This window comes from Schistocerca serialis, chromosome 2 (assembly GCF_023864345.2).
Source record: "Schistocerca serialis cubense isolate TAMUIC-IGC-003099 chromosome 2, iqSchSeri2.2, whole genome shotgun sequence".
In the NCBI taxonomy this organism is placed as follows: domain Eukaryota; kingdom Metazoa; phylum Arthropoda; class Insecta; order Orthoptera; family Acrididae; genus Schistocerca; species Schistocerca serialis.
Genome location: NC_064639.1, coordinates 787,468,038 through 787,487,125, shown reverse-complemented (window position 1 = coordinate 787,487,125; position 19,088 = coordinate 787,468,038). Strand labels below are relative to the sequence as shown.

The window sequence follows — 19,088 nt, the reverse complement described above, 5'->3', positions numbered from 1 at the left end:
GCCCCTTGCCAGGGATATAGTGAAGACCTCAACGGCAGCAAAGGCGGAGAAGATGGACTTTGATACGGCGGAGCTGGTGGAATAGGCACCTTTTCTCTTTGGATACAAAAAGAGTACAAGTAGTGACTGTACCACAGAGGGGCAGCTACAGACAGCATCTGACTCATGGTGAGTGGCTGACTTTAGACTGGGCATCCTATTGTCTATGTGGAAAGTAACGGGAAACTACCACATTACATTCCCAAGCAGTACTTGGTATGTCTCTCCACGTGAAAGATTCTGGAGTTAAAACTTCCGCTCATTCAGATTTCCGGGAGGGGAACACATTGAGAGTAGACATATTTGAAAGGAAGAAAGGGACAGTGAAGGGAGGAAAGATAAGGATTGGAACATGGAATGTGAGGACACTACTGCAACCAGGAAAGCTAGAGAATGCCAAACAGGAGATGAAAAGGAACAGATTAGGTGCCCTCGGTTTGTGTGAAATGAGATGGGGAGAGAATGGGGAGATAGAAAGTGGGGATTATCAGCTCTTTTACTCAGGGGAAATCAAGAGTGGTGAAAACGGAGTAGGAATATTGATAAGGCAAAAGTTGAAAAACAAGGTAATGAAGGTACAATATATTGATGGAAGACTGATGATGATACGACGGAAGGGTAGTTCAAAAGATTTGGTGTTAATACGGGTATATATGCTAACCAGCCAGCATAGAGATGAGGAAGTGGAAGAATATTATGAGAATATTGCTTTATCATCATGGGGGACTGGAATGCATTGGTGGGTGAAGGAAGAGATGAAGATGCAGTAGGAAAATTTGGATTAGGAATAAGAAATGAGAGAGGTAAACGACTAATTAGTTTCTGTAAAGAAAATTCATTATCAGTGGGTAACACATTATTTGAACACCACAAAAGGAGACATTACACATAGATATCAAATTTGAATGGGGAAAGATATCAATTGGACTACATCCTGATAAAAAAGGTTTAGGAACTGTTTGAAAAATGCTAAAGCTTATTCAGGAGCAGATATAAATTCAGACTACAACCTAGTAATGGGAGAAATACAGGTGAAGTTGAAGAGAGTCTGGAGAGGTAAAGCAAAGGAAAGACCAAACAGAGAGAGACTCAAAGAGGTAGGAAAGGTATCAGATTTGGAGAACAGATTTATGAGAAAATGGCAAAGAGGTAGTGTTGATGAAAATGTTAATGACAAATGGATAAAAATGAGGGAAGGACTCATGAACTCTGTCAAAGAAGTACTAGGAATTAAAGTATCCCAAAACACCAGGAAAGAATGGCTAAAAGAAAACATGGAAGAGCGTAGAAAGTGGAAAAGTGTAGAAACTGAAGAAGGCAAAAAGAGGTACAGGAAACTGAATAATGAATTAAGAAGAGAAACTGAAGAAGCAAGTTAAAAATGGATGAAACAGAAATGCGATGAAATAGAGAAAATGGAGAAAGAGGCAAAGTATGAAATGATGTATAGACTGGCTAGTGAGATAGTTTTTGAAAGTAAAAGAAAGAGGAATAACATGGACATAGAAAGAGCGGATGGTACTCTATCAGAAGAACCACAGGAGGTTTTGAACAGATGGCAAGAATATATTGAATGTTTGTATAAGGGGGATGAAATGCAAAGCGAAATTAAGGTTGAAGAGGAGCAATGTGTGCTGGAAGATGGAAAGGGATTCACCATCTTGGAAGCAGAAGTAGAAAAGGCGCTGAAGGAGACGAAGAATAGGAAAGCATGTGGAATTGATGATTTGCCAGCAGAACTGTTGAAGAGTCTGGGAAACAAGGCAAGAAAAGAAATAGTCTACCTCTGTAACGAGATATATGACAAAGGAGAATGGCCTGAGGACTTCCTTGCAACAGTTATGATACCAATAGAGAAAAAGAGAAATGCTAAAAAATGTGAAGAGCATTGGACCATCAGTCTAATTTCTCATGCAGCTAAAGTCTTGCTTAGAGCGTTGAATAGAAGGCTATATGGTAAGCTGGATAGAGGGATTGCAGAGGAGCAATTCGGATCTAGAAGAGGAAAAGGAACAAGAGATGCTATTGGCCTGTTAAGAACTATAGGGGAAAGGTATGTGGAAAAAGGTTGAGAAATCTTTGCTGTTTTTATAGATTTAGAAAAGGCTGTTGACAGAGTTCAGTGGAACAAGCTGATGGATATTTTGAAGAGGAAAGGAGTTGATTGGAAAGAGAGACGACTGATACAGAATCTATATTTACACCAGAAAGTAAGGATAAGGATTGGAAATGAAATGTCAGAAGGAAGCAGCATTGGGCGAGGTTTTAGACAAGGTTGTTGCCTTTCCCCACTGCTGTTTAACGCATACCTTGAAGAGATTATTGCAAAAGCTTAGATGGGAAAAGAGGAATATGTATTGGTGGAAAGAGAATAGAATGTATAAGATTTGCTGATGACATGGTATTAGTGGCAGAAAGTGAGCAGACAGTGAATAACATGCTGAAAGATCTGAATGAAGCTTCTGTAGAATATGGTACGCAATTAAACACAGCAAAAACAAAGAGTTTGGTCATCAGTACAAGATGCAGACTGTCCAATATTAAAATATGACAATCTACCATTAGCCAAGTAAGCGCATTTAAATATCTCGGTAGCACAATATCTGAAGACTTGAGATGTCACCAGTAGGTGAAAACTCGAATTGCCATAGCAAAGGAGGCACTCAACAGAAAGAGGAGACTCTTACATGGCAAATTAGATAATGGTCTAAGGAAAAGGCTTGGCAAATGTTTTGTCTGGAGTGTGGCACTATATGGGACAGAAACATGGACACTGAGATGAGAGGATTAAAGGTGTTCTAATCACCATGAACAAAGTGAGCATGATTAATAACTCTGCTGCAGGTTGCTGACCACCATTTTCTGAGATACATTGCACATCAAAAGGCTGTTGTTGCTGACCATCGTTTCCTCGCATACATTACACATCAAGAGGTTGTGGTTACGTTAGGATGCAAGTGTAAATTCAGGGCTACAAAAAGCATCATTTCTCATAATTTTTTAGAAAAGAACAAAAAAATTAAATTCAAGAAAAAATGCTTCAAGATTGACTACTGTTTCTTACACAGCTGCACTCTTGGGATCACACAGTATAAGGTTCACTGTAGAACTCCCTGTACTGTTGAGGAAGGAATGGCAACATTGTCGATAGGCCTCCGTGTGTTACATCTGTTAAAAATGGCTGGTCTTTCAGATGAAGTTCAGTTTGGCACAAGTCAGCCATGGACTTTCATCCTTGAATCCACTGACATTTTTTGACTTTTCTGATTCAGAGTAAGAATTTTTGATAGCTATTTGAGATGGATAAGTATGACAAACTCTGATCATGCTTCATTAGGAGACCATACAACCCTGCACTAACAACTATGTTTCAGCAGCATCTTTAAAATAAAATATGTCAGTTGTATGCATTGGAATTACATGAAATGGGTTCATAGCTTTAACTGACTCAACAGTCTAATGTAAATCCTGCAGAACAAAGGCCTTGCGTACCATTCTTCATTTTTCTAGAATTGCAAAATCTCTGTTGTACCTCAAAAAATTGCGCCAACTGAAGTGGAAACTGGCATTTTATCTCCTTAAACCATCCTAGACTTACCAGAAACATCATTAAAAACACAATTGTGGTATTTTTATTTTGACCTGCATGGTTGTGTGACAAGATAAGTTTGGTAAGGAAAGTTCAGACAGACTATAAATAATTTAGGGTGAAAGGAGACAACTCAGTTGATAGTAGGAGCATTCAGTAGTTGATAAGCAGACAAGAAAGGATGAGAACTTTCAGATGGATCCTTTAACATGCTAGAATGTGTACACACACACACACACACACACACACACACACACACACACACACACACACACGTGGGGAAGTTCGGATGGTGTGGCTATAGGGAGAGGTGAAGCGAAAGAAAGAGTTGGGGGAGGGCTGGCAGACAGCTCGTTGGCAGTAATGCGGTGCAGAAATTGCAGCAGATTTGGTATATGACATGGATGCTTTCATAGGTGGCACTGCATCTGATGGGATACTATTGCATTTGCGTAAATATGGGCCGTACTTCTTTTTTCTAATTTTTGGATTGAAAAAGGGTAGTGCAACCTATAATCGAGATTTTTCCCATTAGATCATAAATTGTCAAATTTCAAAATGAGATGTACACATATCGTACTGATGCTTTGAGAACTCAAATGGGAATCCCTGGAGGGAAAATGACTTTTTTTCTAGAAATGCTGTTGAGAAAATTTAGATAACTTGTCATTTGAAGCTGATTGCAGAACAATTCTACTGCCACTAACATACTTATGTGTAACAACCACAAAGTTAAGAGAAATTGGGGCTTGCATAGAGGCATATAACAGTCATTTTTCTCTCGCTCTATTTGCGAGTGGAACAGGAAAGGAAGTGACTAATAGTGGTTCAGGGTACCATCCACTGCGCAGGTACAGTGGCTTGCGGATTATGTATGTATATGTGGATGTAGATCTTATGGATTGAAATTAATACTATTGCAACCTACTGCTGTTACTTTTGTAAACCATCAAAGATTCAAGAAGAAAATAGCAGAAAAACATACCTTGTTTGCAAATAAAGTAACTGTACTTTGTTTTGTAGAACTGTGTCAGCTTGTTTGTACCTACCCAAATCGAGCACATTCACTTCCCATCATCTCAGTATCACTGGATCTGATTCTTCACCATTGCTAGGTGATTCAGATACTGCTCAGAATCACTATCACAAAGGAGGTCATCTTAGTCCCATCAAGATTTTGGATATTCCAGATTTGTTGAAGCTTTTCATGACATGTTCTTCTGATTTATGGACTTCAAAACAGCACGTGTAAATGTGCAGTGGTGTGTCATAGTGAAGAAATATGCAAATGAGACATTTGGAGTGAACATACAAAGAAACCCAGTTGTAAATCATTCAGTTCCACAATTTCATAAATTAAGAGGAGGTGAAGAAGACATTGTCAAGTGTGCACCATCATCATTTTTTTACCTTACACCGTAAGATACTCAAAGTAGCAAAAAAACTTGTGATGGAGAAGGTTTCTTAGGATTTCCTTATTGATGTTTGATCTGGGTGGTCGTAGTTCTGTTATAGATTAGATAAAACACTGGCCTCAGTGTAGATTGGAACCGACAGCCAACGTAGCACGACCCCATTACCTCAGAGTTGTTGAAGAGCTGTTGCATTTGTCTCTGCCTGATGCCCCAGTAATGGCTAGGACAGTCTGATCACAGTGCAAAAGATGAGATTAATTGCAATTGGCCTTCCTTGACCCAAGACTATAAATTGATAATGAGATTTCACACCTGATGTGAAAATCACTCAGATTACTCTATTGAAAAATATCACGAAGGAGTTCCTGGGTGAACAGCCAGGGGTTTGTGGCCAACAGGCGCAATATTTCAGCAAGCGACCACGTTGCCATCATCAGGTGCACTGATGAATTGACCGCCGAGGCGCCGGGCTTTTATCTCCTTCCCTACTCCAAGTGTTACCAACACGGTCTGCGTCCAGGTACGGAGCATTCGGTTCGCAGTCCGCACACTGGGCAATGTGCTGGTGGCGTCTTTTTAGTATCTCTGCCTGTTCTAGAAGTCATTTCATCGTGGGATGTCTTCTTTCTCCTTTTAATCAGATTCAAAGTGGGTTCCCAGGCATTACTAAGGATGTATTTGCTATCTTGATTGATCAGCAGTTCACGTATGCGAATCTTGATAGATTCTTTAATGCCGCAGTTCCAGTATTTGGACATCTGTGTCAGAACCTTTGTCTGGTCGTAATTCATTCTGTGTAATTCCGAGAGGCAATGTTCAGCACCCACTGGTTTGCTAGGCTGCTGCAGTTTTGGCGTGCCATTGATGTTCTCGGCAACCTTCTATGATATGCGCGCTGTTTGACCTATGTAAGTCAAGCCATATTTGCAGGGGATCTGGTAGACTCTGGATTTCCATAGTCCTAAATTGTCCTTGACATTACCAAGCCATGCCTATGTCTTAATTGGTGTGCGTAAGACAGTCTTCACTCGATGTTTTTGAAGAATTCGACCTCTTTTTCCTGATAAAGCATCACAGAATGGAATAAATGCTATGCTCCCATCCTGCTGAGTTTCCTCTTCTATTTCCTCCAGTTGTACAGTCCGTATGGGACATAGAGCTCTCCAAATCTGCTTCTCTGTGTAGCCGTTTTTCCGGAAAACTGACCTCAGATGTTGAAGTTCTTGGTTAAGGCTCTCATTGTCTGATAGGATATGGGCCCTGTGAACCAATGTTTTGAGGACGTCGTTCCTCTGCAATGTATGGTAGCAGCTGTTTGCGTGTAAGTAAAGGTCAGTGTGCGTCTTCTTATGATACACGCTGTGACCCAATGTTTCGTCTTCTCTTCTTTTAACCAGGTTATCCAGAAGGGAACACTCCATCCACTTTGACTTCCATGGTAAACTTTATGTTCTGGTCTATGGAATTGAGATGTCGGAGGAAACCATTCAGTTTATCTCTGCCATGCGGTCATATGACAAAGGTGTCGTCAACATAGTGGGTTTCCACTGTGCTGAATGCAGGGTTTCCTCTTCGATATGTTCCATGAACAAGTTGGTGACAGTCTATCAAGATTTGGGTACGGGAACCACTGATCAATTGAGATAGCGGTTACATCCTTAGTAGGGGCTGGGATCCTGCTTTGAATCTGATTAAAAGGAGAAAGAAGACATTCCACCATGAACTGACTTTGAGAACAGGCAGAGATACTAAGAAGATGCTGCCAGCATGCGCCCCTGGGTTTGGACCGTAAAGGAACAGATGCTGGATGCTCCGCACCTGGGTGCGAACTGTGTTGGGAACACCTGAGGGTGGAAGGAGATAAAAAGGTTTCCAAGCTTGTGTGTTCCTTGAGTGAGCTCAGAAGTGCACACATCTTGTGTCATAAAAACACAGCTGATGAGGCTGGAATACTGGAAGTATATGCCAAGGAGTTTTATTCCCATTTCTGTTATTAGTTTTAGGCACAAGAGTATAGTTAGTAATAATATTCATATTCACTGACTGCAAAGCAAACAACATAAGTCTATAACGGTCATTATTATTTTTGTATGTCTATTTTAAATGTGCTGAAAACAGGAAAGTTCATTCACTACATGTGATTCACATTTTTGGAGCATCTCCTGTGTAAGTATGATGAATAGGCAACACATATTTGGATCATTATGGACGTAGAGTATGCTTTTCTTAAGAATGGTGTTATTGGCAGTGAATGACTTAACTGCCATGTGAGCAGTGTTTAACATGCCGTAAAAGATGTAAAAAAGTTATTTACAAAACAAGAGGCATAAAGGATCTTTATACATGCAAAACTGGTGCTAAAGCAGACATGATAAAATGTGAAGTAACCTGTGTTGAGTAGTACTATGAACAGTAATTATGTATATTATGAAATATTGTAGTTATGATTGGTAAATGTGTTTGACTAAACTACAGTATAAATACATACTGCAGGTGCAAAGGACAACTTTATTTTATACCATTACTCCATTGTGAACATGCCGTGGAAATTACGTTTTTAGTTTCTCAGAAATTAACAACAGTTGTGGCATTACAGAATTGATAAGCAGAGTTTTGATTTTGTTATTTGTCAGCCTGTAGAAGCTCTAAGACACCATGTTACAGTCAAATGTTTACTTCCCAGAAAGTGAGACATTATTGATAATAGCTTAACTTCCCTTCTCCATCGTCTTCTGTCCATTGCTGCAATCCACCATCTGTGCACATCTTTTGCTGACTGATGCAGGTCTTTATGGAGGACATCACTCCACTTCTTCCTTGGCCTTCTAGGGGGTTTCTTTCCTGTAGGGATGAAATGCTTGGAGTTTCCATGGCCACCTGTTGTCTTCCATCCAAGTTACATGTCCAGGCCACTGTAGTCACTTACTTCTGATGATTTTGGCTATATTGGCATCTTGGTACAATTCGTCTAACTCTTGTTTGTGTCTTATCCTCCAGTTACTATTGATTGCATCTAATATTGGACCAAAGATCTTCCACAGCACTTCTGTCTCATATGTAGGGAGTTTATAAAAGTCGTGCTTTTTGGATGCTCTCCATCGCTCAGCCACATAGTACTGCGGGTTGGATCAAGGTTTTATTTAGCCAAATATTGAACCATCGTGAGAGACATTTGGGCCGAAGCATTTTTGTTAGGCTGTAGAAGCCTACTGGGATCCTGGCGTTGATCTCTTCTTTGCATAATGAGTTCTCTCTGAGAAACTCTTCATATATTTAAATTTGCTGACTCTCTTGTAGGACCGGTCTCTCATCCACAGTGACTGTAATTTCCTGTCTCTTGACCTTATTGACAACCCATTATGAAGAAATCCTTCATGGATCTGTTTATGAGTAACCTAGATGATAGTTTTAAATAGTTTTAAAATTGCTTTGTGTCTCAAAATCTTCATCATTTAACTGCTTGTCTCCTAATATGAATTATTTTTTATGAATTTTTAAAATTTGCACAATATGTCATTTTTGACTGACGTCTGGGTAATACGACAAATGGGTATAGCAGATTTAGGAAGGTTTAAAAAGTAACATTTAATGCATGTGTATTGAGTTAGTTATTGTTGAGAACAAACCAACAGTGTATATTTAAAAATAGCTCTATTTACGAACATCACAAAAATCTTTGCTCTATTACTTTGACCAGCATATTCAGTGTGTGCACATTCCTTAGACTGTTGACACCTTAACCAGTACTTTCCAAATTTTGACTGGGAATTCAATTTGTTGCACTGGAAGCATGGACAATCATCTGAATCATCAGCCAGGTCATCCAAGAATTTTCTTTCACAGAATACAGGGTTATTACAAATGATTGAAGCGATTTCACAGCTCTACAATAACTTTATTATTTGAGATATTTTCACAATGCTTTGCACACACATACAAAAGCTCAAAAAGTTTTTTTAGGCATTCACAAATGTTCAATATGTGCCCCTTTAGTGATTCGGCAGACATCAAGCCGATAATCAAGTTCCTCCCACACTCAGCGCAGCATGTCCCCATCAATGAGTTCGAAAGCATTGTTGATGCGAGCTCGCAGTTCTGGCACGTTTCTTGGTAGAGCAGGTCTAAACACTGAATCTTTCACATCACTATGCGTGAAACTTGCCCGCACGCGTTCAACCGTTTTTTCGCTCACTGCAGGCCGACCCGTTGATTTCCCCTTACAGAGGCATCCAGAAGCTTTAAACTGCGCATACCATCGCCGAATGGAGTTAGCAGTTGGTGGATCTTTGTTGAACTTCGTCCTGAAGTGTCGTTGCACTGTTATGACTGACTGATGTGAGTGCACTTCAAGCACGACATACGCTTTCTCGGCTCCTGTCGCCATTTTGTCTCACTGCGCTCTCGAGCGCTCTGGCGGCAGAAACCTGAAGTGCGGCTTCAGCCGAACAAAACTTTATGAGTTTTTCTACGTATCTGTAGTGTGTCGTGACCATATGTCAATGAATGGAGCTACAGTGAATTTATGAAATCGCTTCAATCATTTGTAATAGCCCTGTAATTCTTTCCCGAAGTAAACTTGTGTTCTCGATTTTCTTGCTGGAACACCTTTTTATTTTTCAAGTTCTTTTACACACAAACAGTAGGGTGTTATCTTGGATGTTTACCTTCTGTGTAGTCCATAGGCATGCGACTTGAAATGGAAGGAATGGCACTGATGTTTGATGTTTGCTATTTGCAGTCTTGGTGATGGAGAGATTTTCTGTTTTGAAACATCCGTATTGATGACAGTAGCAGTTTTAGGGTTCTGTTTATTGGGTTGCCCAGTTGTTCCAGTTTCTTCATTTTCACAGAGTGACCAGCCCATTGGGAATTTCAGGTTGGTGCATCCTAGGGTCAGATATTGAATGTCTGTGGTTGCTGTTGCAGCAGACAAATGATATGGAAACATGTCTAGGTTGAGAGGTGAAAGTCCAGTGTGCCCAAAGCCACTCTCAGCAATAGGAATAGTTGCTGCTCTCTCATTAGCTTTAGCAAATAAATGACAGAACTGTTATTGAGAAATAGTCCTTCCATGATTGATATTGAGGAATCTTGTTACTTCCTGATGATAGTATATTTTAAGGGGTCCATAGAATGAGACCTCTAAGGGTTTCTTAAGTTGTAGCCATGTAGAAGTTCTTCTTAGCAGTGCTGCTGATGACGAGTGCCACAGGTACATGAGCGGTTTCACACACAGCCACAGCCACTGAACGAAGGCACTGCTCACCATCTTGGTGGCCTGCTTTGCCGCGAGTGGCCACCACAAAAATTGTCATAGATAGTGCTGTTGGGTATGGGAACACATGGACCAAACGTCAATACAGAAGTTTTACCATTGAGATTGAGACGTGGCCTACCATATGGGACCTGAAACATGACAGTTACAGCAACAAGATGCCAAAGAAGATTGTGTGGTAGTCCATCATACGGAAATTTGAAATGATTTCACTGGCATGTCCACAACAGTAAAAAACTTGATCAGTAAGAAAAGTAAAGTTTATTTCCGTCAAACATCAGTAAAACAGGAAATATTTTAATAGCTAAAATACTTTATAGAAATTCAGTACATAAAAAGTTGCACTTCAAGCTGACATTTCAGATGCGTGTTAGTCCTGATTTCAAATTTGATGTTAAATTGAGTCATTCCCATCTTCCTTCATCAGCTGTTTGGATGCATTTAGTTGCACTTCCAGGTAGAGACATGTCTACTGGCATCTCACCCTCTAGTCCAGCAATAAGAAGTGTGTACTCAGACATATACCCATCCCTTTCTCTGACAAAGTTATGCAGAAGGCAGCAAATTTCTGTTGTAATTTCTGCAAAATATCGTTGATCTTACGTACACTAACATGCCTTTGTAGCACCACTGACACACATTTGGAGTGCCACTCATGCTCAGTAGCAGCCGTCATTATTTTTGTGGCTTGCATGCCCATCTAAAAGAAGAATGACTTTATTTTCCATAACAGGTTTCACGAAGGAACAGAAACGTTTCAGCCACTGTACAAAAATTTCACCTGTCATCCAGTCTGTTTCCCACGCAGTGCTGACTGTTCCTAAAGAAGCCTCATCATTTAGTTTGTTCTTCCAGTTTTTCCTGTGGTAAAGCAATATAGGTAGAATGATTCCAGAAGGACCCAAGTAACATTATTAATCACATGCACACCCCTTTCTGCACTGGTTTGTGCACTTACCTGCTTCTTTCTAGCCTGAGCAAATACTTCTGCAGTTTTGTGTAATATAGTAAGACTAGATTCGTCCATATTGTAAATGTTGCATGCAGAAATTCCATCCTTGCTCAGAAATTTATCGTAAATACAAAAGAACTGCTGCACAACTTCTTACTTAAAATTAGCTGGACAGAGAAAGGAAAGAAGAAGAGATGAAAAGCAAGAGGCGCAGGAGGAGACGGACAGGGAATGAGGATGGGGATGGAGGAGAGTGACAGAGAGGGGCTGAAGGAGGTGGTGTTCGGAAAAGGGGGGGGGGCAGAGGGAGGTGAAGAGATGGACTAATAGAAGATTGGAATAAATACGTGCTTGCACAACACCCAGTACTCAGCTGGTAGTACATAAATACTAAACATGTAAGTACTGTTATTTCATACACTAAATAAGTAAAACATTACCTTTTGATATTTGGTTATACTGTTTACTGTTTAGGAACAAATCCTGATGTATTTTATATTCCACTTTTCTTCAGTTGTATTTTGTTGATAATTTGAAATCTTATAACAATTTCGTGTAACCATTTGCAAATTTATAAAACTTGTCACAAGTTGACTACCATAATTTACCATCATGATTTACTGCTTTGGTTAAGTCTACAGAGCATCTGTTTCTTGTATCACCCCACTTGTTTTTCATAAGTGAAAAAACTTTCTCAACAAAGGCATTGGAGACTGGGACACTAAACAGAAACGTAACAATTTATATGCCTCAGCATTCCTTGTTTACATTTTTTGATCGATTATCATTATAATTACTGAATTCTTAGTAAGTGTCATCAACACACACATGATCAGGAAGGTGAAGTATTTCCACTGCATTCTTGTCGTTTTGTAGATCAAAAACTTCTAAAGATTTATACTTATTATTTTGAGTGACATCAAACTTATCTCCAAAATACTTCTTCATGGAAGCGTACAAACTGATGAAAACTGTCTTTTGCAATTGTATAGACAGCCCATTCATAAGTTCCATTGCCTTGCTGCCATAGACATTATCCTTCTATCTTTGATGGATTTTTGTGGTGAGAAGTTTAATTTGTTTGTATGTTTCATCATTAATGAAAACTGTTTACAGTAACTTAGGACAATCTCCAATACTCTGGTAGTAGCTTTTAATTACATCCCACTTGTCTAGCAGTCTGGTTAGAGCAGGAGTCGATGAAAGCTACCTGCGGGAACATGGTGTAGAATCTTAGCCCATTTCAAATCCACAAATTGAAAAAATGATTTCAGTTGGTCCCTACCCTTGGCAGAGGGCAAAAAGGATTATAAATTTTCGATGCAGTGTTCTTCACGCAAATATATAATTTATTTATAGCAAATTTCTTAGCATTGTGCAGTGTGTGGTTGGAACAGTTGGGCTTTAAAAGGTTCTCATTTCTATTGAGCAGCAACTAATACACTGAACGTTGTTTTTCCCCTGAAATTAACATTTGCATTGTCAGCACTGTATGATGATACCTGATTTATACTCAGATGATTGATTTTCAGGCTCTGGAGGACCAAATCAGTCATTGCTACAGAAGTTTCATGAGCGTTCTTGACGAATCAAGTACTTTTTGTTTTGAACTCCCTGCAGTGGCTCAAAGTAGTGTATGCATACTGGAAAAAAAATTTCTGTTGTTTCTGTTCCATGCATCTGTTGGCAGAGAAAATGATTTGAAAGCCTTTTCTGGACAGTTTAAAACTTCTAAAAAGTTTTTAATGCTTTTGGGAGCTTGCACATTTTTCACAAGCACTTCTTCCTTTGGTTGTTAAAATATCAGTTTCAGAACAATTGTTAATGGGTGAAAATATGGGATGCAAATTCATTCCCCTCATCAAACGTAGACTAACTTAGAAGTATGCTTTACAGCATGATAAACTAAACCTAGTTCACATGCGCAACACCATCACACTCAACTTTGTTATTTAAGTTTAGAAAATAGTTCAAGAGTTCAGAACTGCTTACACTTGAACTTTGATTGAGTTTATGTCCTTTATACAGAGAATGTTGTTTGACTTCACTTTGTCCATCACAATGCTAAAATCCATTCTGCACATCATGCAAAGTGTCCTATCCTTATTTTACCCTCAGTTTTAGCAATGAAAATATCTTCTCCCAGTTCTTCAATTACATCTCCCAGTTCTTCAATTACACCAGCTGATGAGATTTTACTTTCTTCTTTGAAGAAATCTTTTCACTATCACTAATTTCTAATTACCATATGTTAAGGACTGCAAACTTGATTGAATCATTTGCTTTATCACAGGGCAAGTGGTGAGCACAGAACACAAACAATGCCAGTGGTGGTGATGGGACGTAAACAATACAAGCAGGGATCAAAAGGATGCTACTTTCAAACCAATCCTTGTTTGTTTTGCTTGCAGTTGTTTCCAGCATTGGTGTGTATAATAAAAAATTGGTCTCTGACCAGAGGTAGTCACATTTCAGGCTTAAAAATATATTCTTTTTTATGGGCCATGTTAAATGTGACATCTTTTGCAACTGTTAAAAAATGTAAAATTAGTGACTCCGATCGAAGAAAAAACAGAGGGGCAAAATTAAACCCAAAAAAATGGAGGAATCTTGTAAAATTAGTGACTCCGATCGAAGAAAAAACGGGCAAAATTAAACGAAAAAAATGGAGGAATCCATTAAAACGTATTACTTGGCAACCCGAGAACATACTCACTTTGGTACTTTGCTCAAGAATGTGTCTGCCACTTATTCTTTGATATGGTTAAATAAAATTATAAAACAGCAGGTTACCAGTGCACTTAATTATGAGGACTGAGTTGTGGGTGATTGGAAGTGTTATTTTGATTTTTATGCTTGTCTAACCACTTGCAGAGTGCTATTCTGTACATAGTTGTAAGTAATGTGACCTCTTACTGCCTATCTCATATGATAGGTGTTATTTTTGTTTAATTATTTGTATAAATCACCTGACTCACCACACTTGACAGTTGTATTAAATGTAACATTAGCAAAGTTTGTTCCCCTCCTTTTCGTTCCCACAGTGTGTAACCAGGCAAAAGAGGCAACACAGTGAATATATGGTGCCCAAGATAGAGCTGGCATTTGATGACACTTTCTCTCAGTGATCATGAGGTGCTTGCATGTGATGTTCTTGTCATATTTTTTCCCAAAGTTGTTCTGTTAAAATAATACCTTTCATTTTCCCTCCACAAAATAGATTAATGTTAGATATAACTTCATATTGTTACCAGTAAGTGCTTAATTATTCTGACTGAATCTTTACAGCTATCTGCTAGTTATCATACAAAGAGAAATATCAAGTGGGGAATTCTGCATTTTCTTACAGCAATGATAGTTCACCATAGATGTTGGCACCATGCTGCTTACACTGTATCAGGGATTGTTTCATAAACGTTTCTTTCATGATTCAGTGATGCAAACTAGGCATTAACTATTGTTATGATAGACACATACCATCCAGGGCAAGGCTGAGTCGACAGATTGGAGCCAGTGTTGGCATCAACAGTGTTTGTCAATTGTGTGGATAGATGGAATAGCATTGGCCCCCAATGTTAGTATGATTCCATTGCTTGTTGGTATCTTTACTGAAAATCGGTTGACATTGGACCAGTATCACTGTGCTGATCATCCATTGATGGCAACTTTATTTGTTTTCTCTCTCTTTACTGTTTCGAAACTGAGTTCGTTTGTTAGTTCATTCAACATCGTATTCATTTCAAAGTTTAGTTTTTTGAAATGTCTCACAGACAGTGGAGCAATGTTATTTATGCTCAACATCACAAATACACCTGCTGCGATCTGTGTGTCAGACTTGTTTACATTGGCTCTGTATGAATTCAACTGAATGTTGGCTTCAGCGTGTGAGCACTGTCCCATAAATATTGGCCAAAGTTGGTGCCAGAATTGGCATCAGTATGTGGACAAAGGGTAACGTTATGGCTTCTAACCATCATGATTACTTTGGAATAGGTCTGTAAAAGTAACATATAAATTGGAATTATGTGTGTTCAGTCTTATCAAATTACCCACCTGTTACGTAGTATTGATTACTTATTTCATGTATTAATATTCACTGTAATTATGCATGTGTGTTACAATATGTCATTACTGTGAAGCGATTGTTATATATGAGTTTGTTAACATTTTTACTGTGTGACTGGTGAGGGAAGTGTAAAAACAAATCTCTAAACATTCTTGACTTTGGGTGAATCATCAATTGCAAAAAAACAAGTATTACTTATCAGTAATTGTAACTAATTAAACACTATGCATTCTTAAATTCAGCAGCAAATAGTAATTCTGTGTTGTATTGAGCTCTGCCATAAATAGATTGTTTGACATTCTTATCAATGCTTGGTGGTAAACGCTCCTGCTGCTAGCACTAAAGCTTTGTCTGAAAAGTTATGGAGCTAGATGTCAAACATTCTTAATATATGGTGTGTATATGGTTTGATTCAAAAGAGATGAATAAATTCAGATCTCTGTTAAAAGGAAACTGTTTTATCATTATTATAATTTGCTATTGCTATTTATGCGATGCAACTGGGAAATGCAATAAATGGACACATTAACTTAAGTTCTCTATTTTTGATGTTCAGACACACATCTAATGATAACATATTCATAGGACTAATGAAGTGAAATATGTTGACTATTTGTCTTGGCCTAAGTTGGACATGAATTACCCATATGGAGGAAAAGTTACAAGTATCTTAAGTGTTTTTCCTGAATTTAAGAATGCATAGTGTTTAATTAGTTACAATTACTGATAAGTAATACTTGTTTTTTTGCAATTGATGATTCACCCAAAGTCACGAATGTTTAGAGATTTGTTTATACACATCCCTCACCAGTCACACAGTAAAAATGTTAACAAACTCATATATAACAATCGCTTCACAGTAATGACATATTGTAACACACATGCATAATTACAGTGAATATTAATACATGAAATAAGTAATCAATACTACGTAACAGGTGGGTAATTTGATAAGACTGAACACACATAATTCCACAATCAGTACGCCGGCAAAGCTTTAAACACACATCTTAAGTGTTGTTGGTATCAAATGGAACTTTGAGAATGTCTATTACTCAGTAACAAATACATTTGCAACAATTCCTCATGTGGGAAAGTGCTCAATGCGAATGTGTGAAGTGGGTCTGTAAGTTTAGTAGTGTAAACCCCGAAGCTATTTAATGACTGTTGAGGTGAAATCCTATTGAAGAGAGCATTGTTGTGAGGCATCAGTGTAATCATTGTTGTGGAAGAAGTGTGTAACATTCTTGTGTGTGTGTGTGTGTGTGTGTGTGTGTGTGTGTGTGTGGAGGTCGAGGAGGAGGAGGAGGAACATGTGGTAATTACATTTTGGTTGGTACAAAATTGATTTTCCATTAATATAGACCTCTGGACTTATTCAGAAGGCAGACAGTTTGTAAGCATCAAGTTGGACAATCATTTTTGGGTGGCACAGACATTTTTTGTGAGGGCCAGAAGGCAGTGAAGGATAACAAATGCAACAGGTGGCATACAACTGGAAAGTGGCAACTGAAATAATAGAAAAATTTGGACAATCCAGTTGAGTAGTCAGTGCATGTTATCTGTAACTGGCCATGGCATATAGTTTTTAGTCAGTTGTATTGAGTACATATCAAGGAGAAGGGTCTGAAGTACTTATGATTGTTGCCCTCCCTACCAAATTCAATATTGTCTATTATTCTGGCTTCTTTTCTGATCTTAAATATAATACACGTTTTAATACTTCCTGGGCAATCTTGCTAGCCAGATTTCTCACAGTGGCTCAGATTTTTTCCACAAATTTTGGCAGTGCTTTATCTGGAGCGTGAGACTTCTCAGATTTCATCTATTTCAGGCTGATTTTTACCCATTTTACCTCTTATGGATATGTCATCTTATCAATTGTGTTTTCCTGGAGAACCCTGTTACTTCAAATGAAATCACCTCTTCTGTCATAATCAATCTACTTCAGGCTCAGTTCCACATTACTTGGTGCTAAAACCCATTACAGACAACCAAGAAACTTTAGCACCTCTCAGTTTCTGCAACAATTCCAAACTCCAATGACTTCATATGGCATATTCCAATTTTTCCAACGTTTTTTTGCTATCATCACTTATGTTCACCATTAATAACTATGGTTAGTTGATTCACAACCTTTACATCTTCATTTTCCTGGTATTCCTCCACAGGAACTTCACACTCTCTTGTCTGGGATTTTCCTGTTGAGCCTATATTTCAAACATCAAATGTTAGAAGATGAGTTTCATATTACAAAGAACTGTAATTTTCACCATTTTATCCAACATTCTTGGAAAACGGACAAGGTGCATGAAATGTGTTTCATGATTCTTCACCCAGGAATAGAATTAATTTAAAACTATTGTTTGAGCAAATTTCACTGAAATTGTGGCTGCCAGTCTAAATTTTTTGATGTCAGATTTTCCCAAAGCATCTAACGTTAACATAGTTCAGTGTTGAATAAGCAAACAGTGTTGAATAAACCTACTTGTAGTTTTAAATCTTGATGGAGGAGGATGGAGAGTTGTTGGTGTTTGTTGTGGGGGTAGCAATGAAACGCCTGTGAAATAAGCCAGCTGATTCAGCTTGAAAACCCATAGGATTTTATTCAGTCAAACCACAATGAAAGACTTTGAGGATAAATTCTTAGACTGCCATAGCATCACCAGCAGAGAATGTCTGAATGACTGACTGTTACTTGCAAGTTATATAAAATTGTAACAAATTATTGCCTCAACTGAGTGAAATGCATATGACTTTGTCTTTACCAAAACAAAGCGGAGTTTCTGCTCCGTAACTAGTGACCTGAAAAATTCGCATTGTGCAATAAATGTGAATATAGATGTGACTTCTGCCTCAAAAGGCAAAAACTTGAAATTACCTAACAGATACTATTTAACACTGAATTGTATCCTGAAGAACTATTTCATCAGAGATAGTTTGAAATCATGGTATTTTCTGTATATAAATATTGAAAATTTATCCAATTTTTCATTACTTGTATTGCACATCATCTGGTGAAGTCCAGTTTGGAAAGATAATGTGCATAAGAGTGTATTTTCAAAGCAAAAAGTGCATGAATGCAATGACGTATCAGTGCACTCGATGCACTAGTGCCACACCAACTGAGGCCAATTGCGTGGTGTGTAAAAGATACATGCTGCATAACGCAATGTAGGATTCTGCCATGAGACCTAACATTGTACAACAAAGAAACATGTAAATGTGTTTGCTAGCTAAAGCTCAAAATTTGGTATAATGTGGACACTTTAATGCAAGTTTTAGATGGCCTTTGTTTTTAAGTGTGGGTGTGTCAAATAGGTAGTATTCCCTCACACTTTTCCTCTGTGCTCTGGCAGTCTTAATTGTAGATTGTTTAAGCCTGTGCCTGGTGACCAATTGATAGCATCTGATCAGTGCATTACAGTGATTGGAAAATGAAACTTGTCATTGTATTTCAACCACGTCAGAATTCTTCCCTAATTTGCAAATAGAGCTATACTTCTGAGGTAAGTGCCGTTTTCATTCTATCTGTAGCATTGTGTATTGGTCATAAGGCTGTGAATTAAATGAGAGGACACACTTTATACTGGTGGGGAAAATGCTGCTGCTTCGCAACAGACACAATTGTTTTTTGGCTGCTTGAATAGAGCCAGAAAAAAAACCTCAATAGGGAGGGAAAAACTGCTGAATTTTTTGCAAAATCCAACATTTCGGTCAAAAAGCTGTCCATTCACCACTTTTTAAAATTA

General features: G+C 38.4%; 1 protein-coding gene across 4 annotated transcripts in view; it reads left to right on the top strand.

Annotated features, from left to right (window-relative positions):
- The window catches only part of LOC126458009 (dual specificity mitogen-activated protein kinase kinase 4-like), a 128,953-nt gene that overhangs the window by 72,169 nt on the left and 37,696 nt on the right, over nucleotides 1–19,088 (top strand). The gene's annotated exons all lie outside the window — the stretch shown is intronic.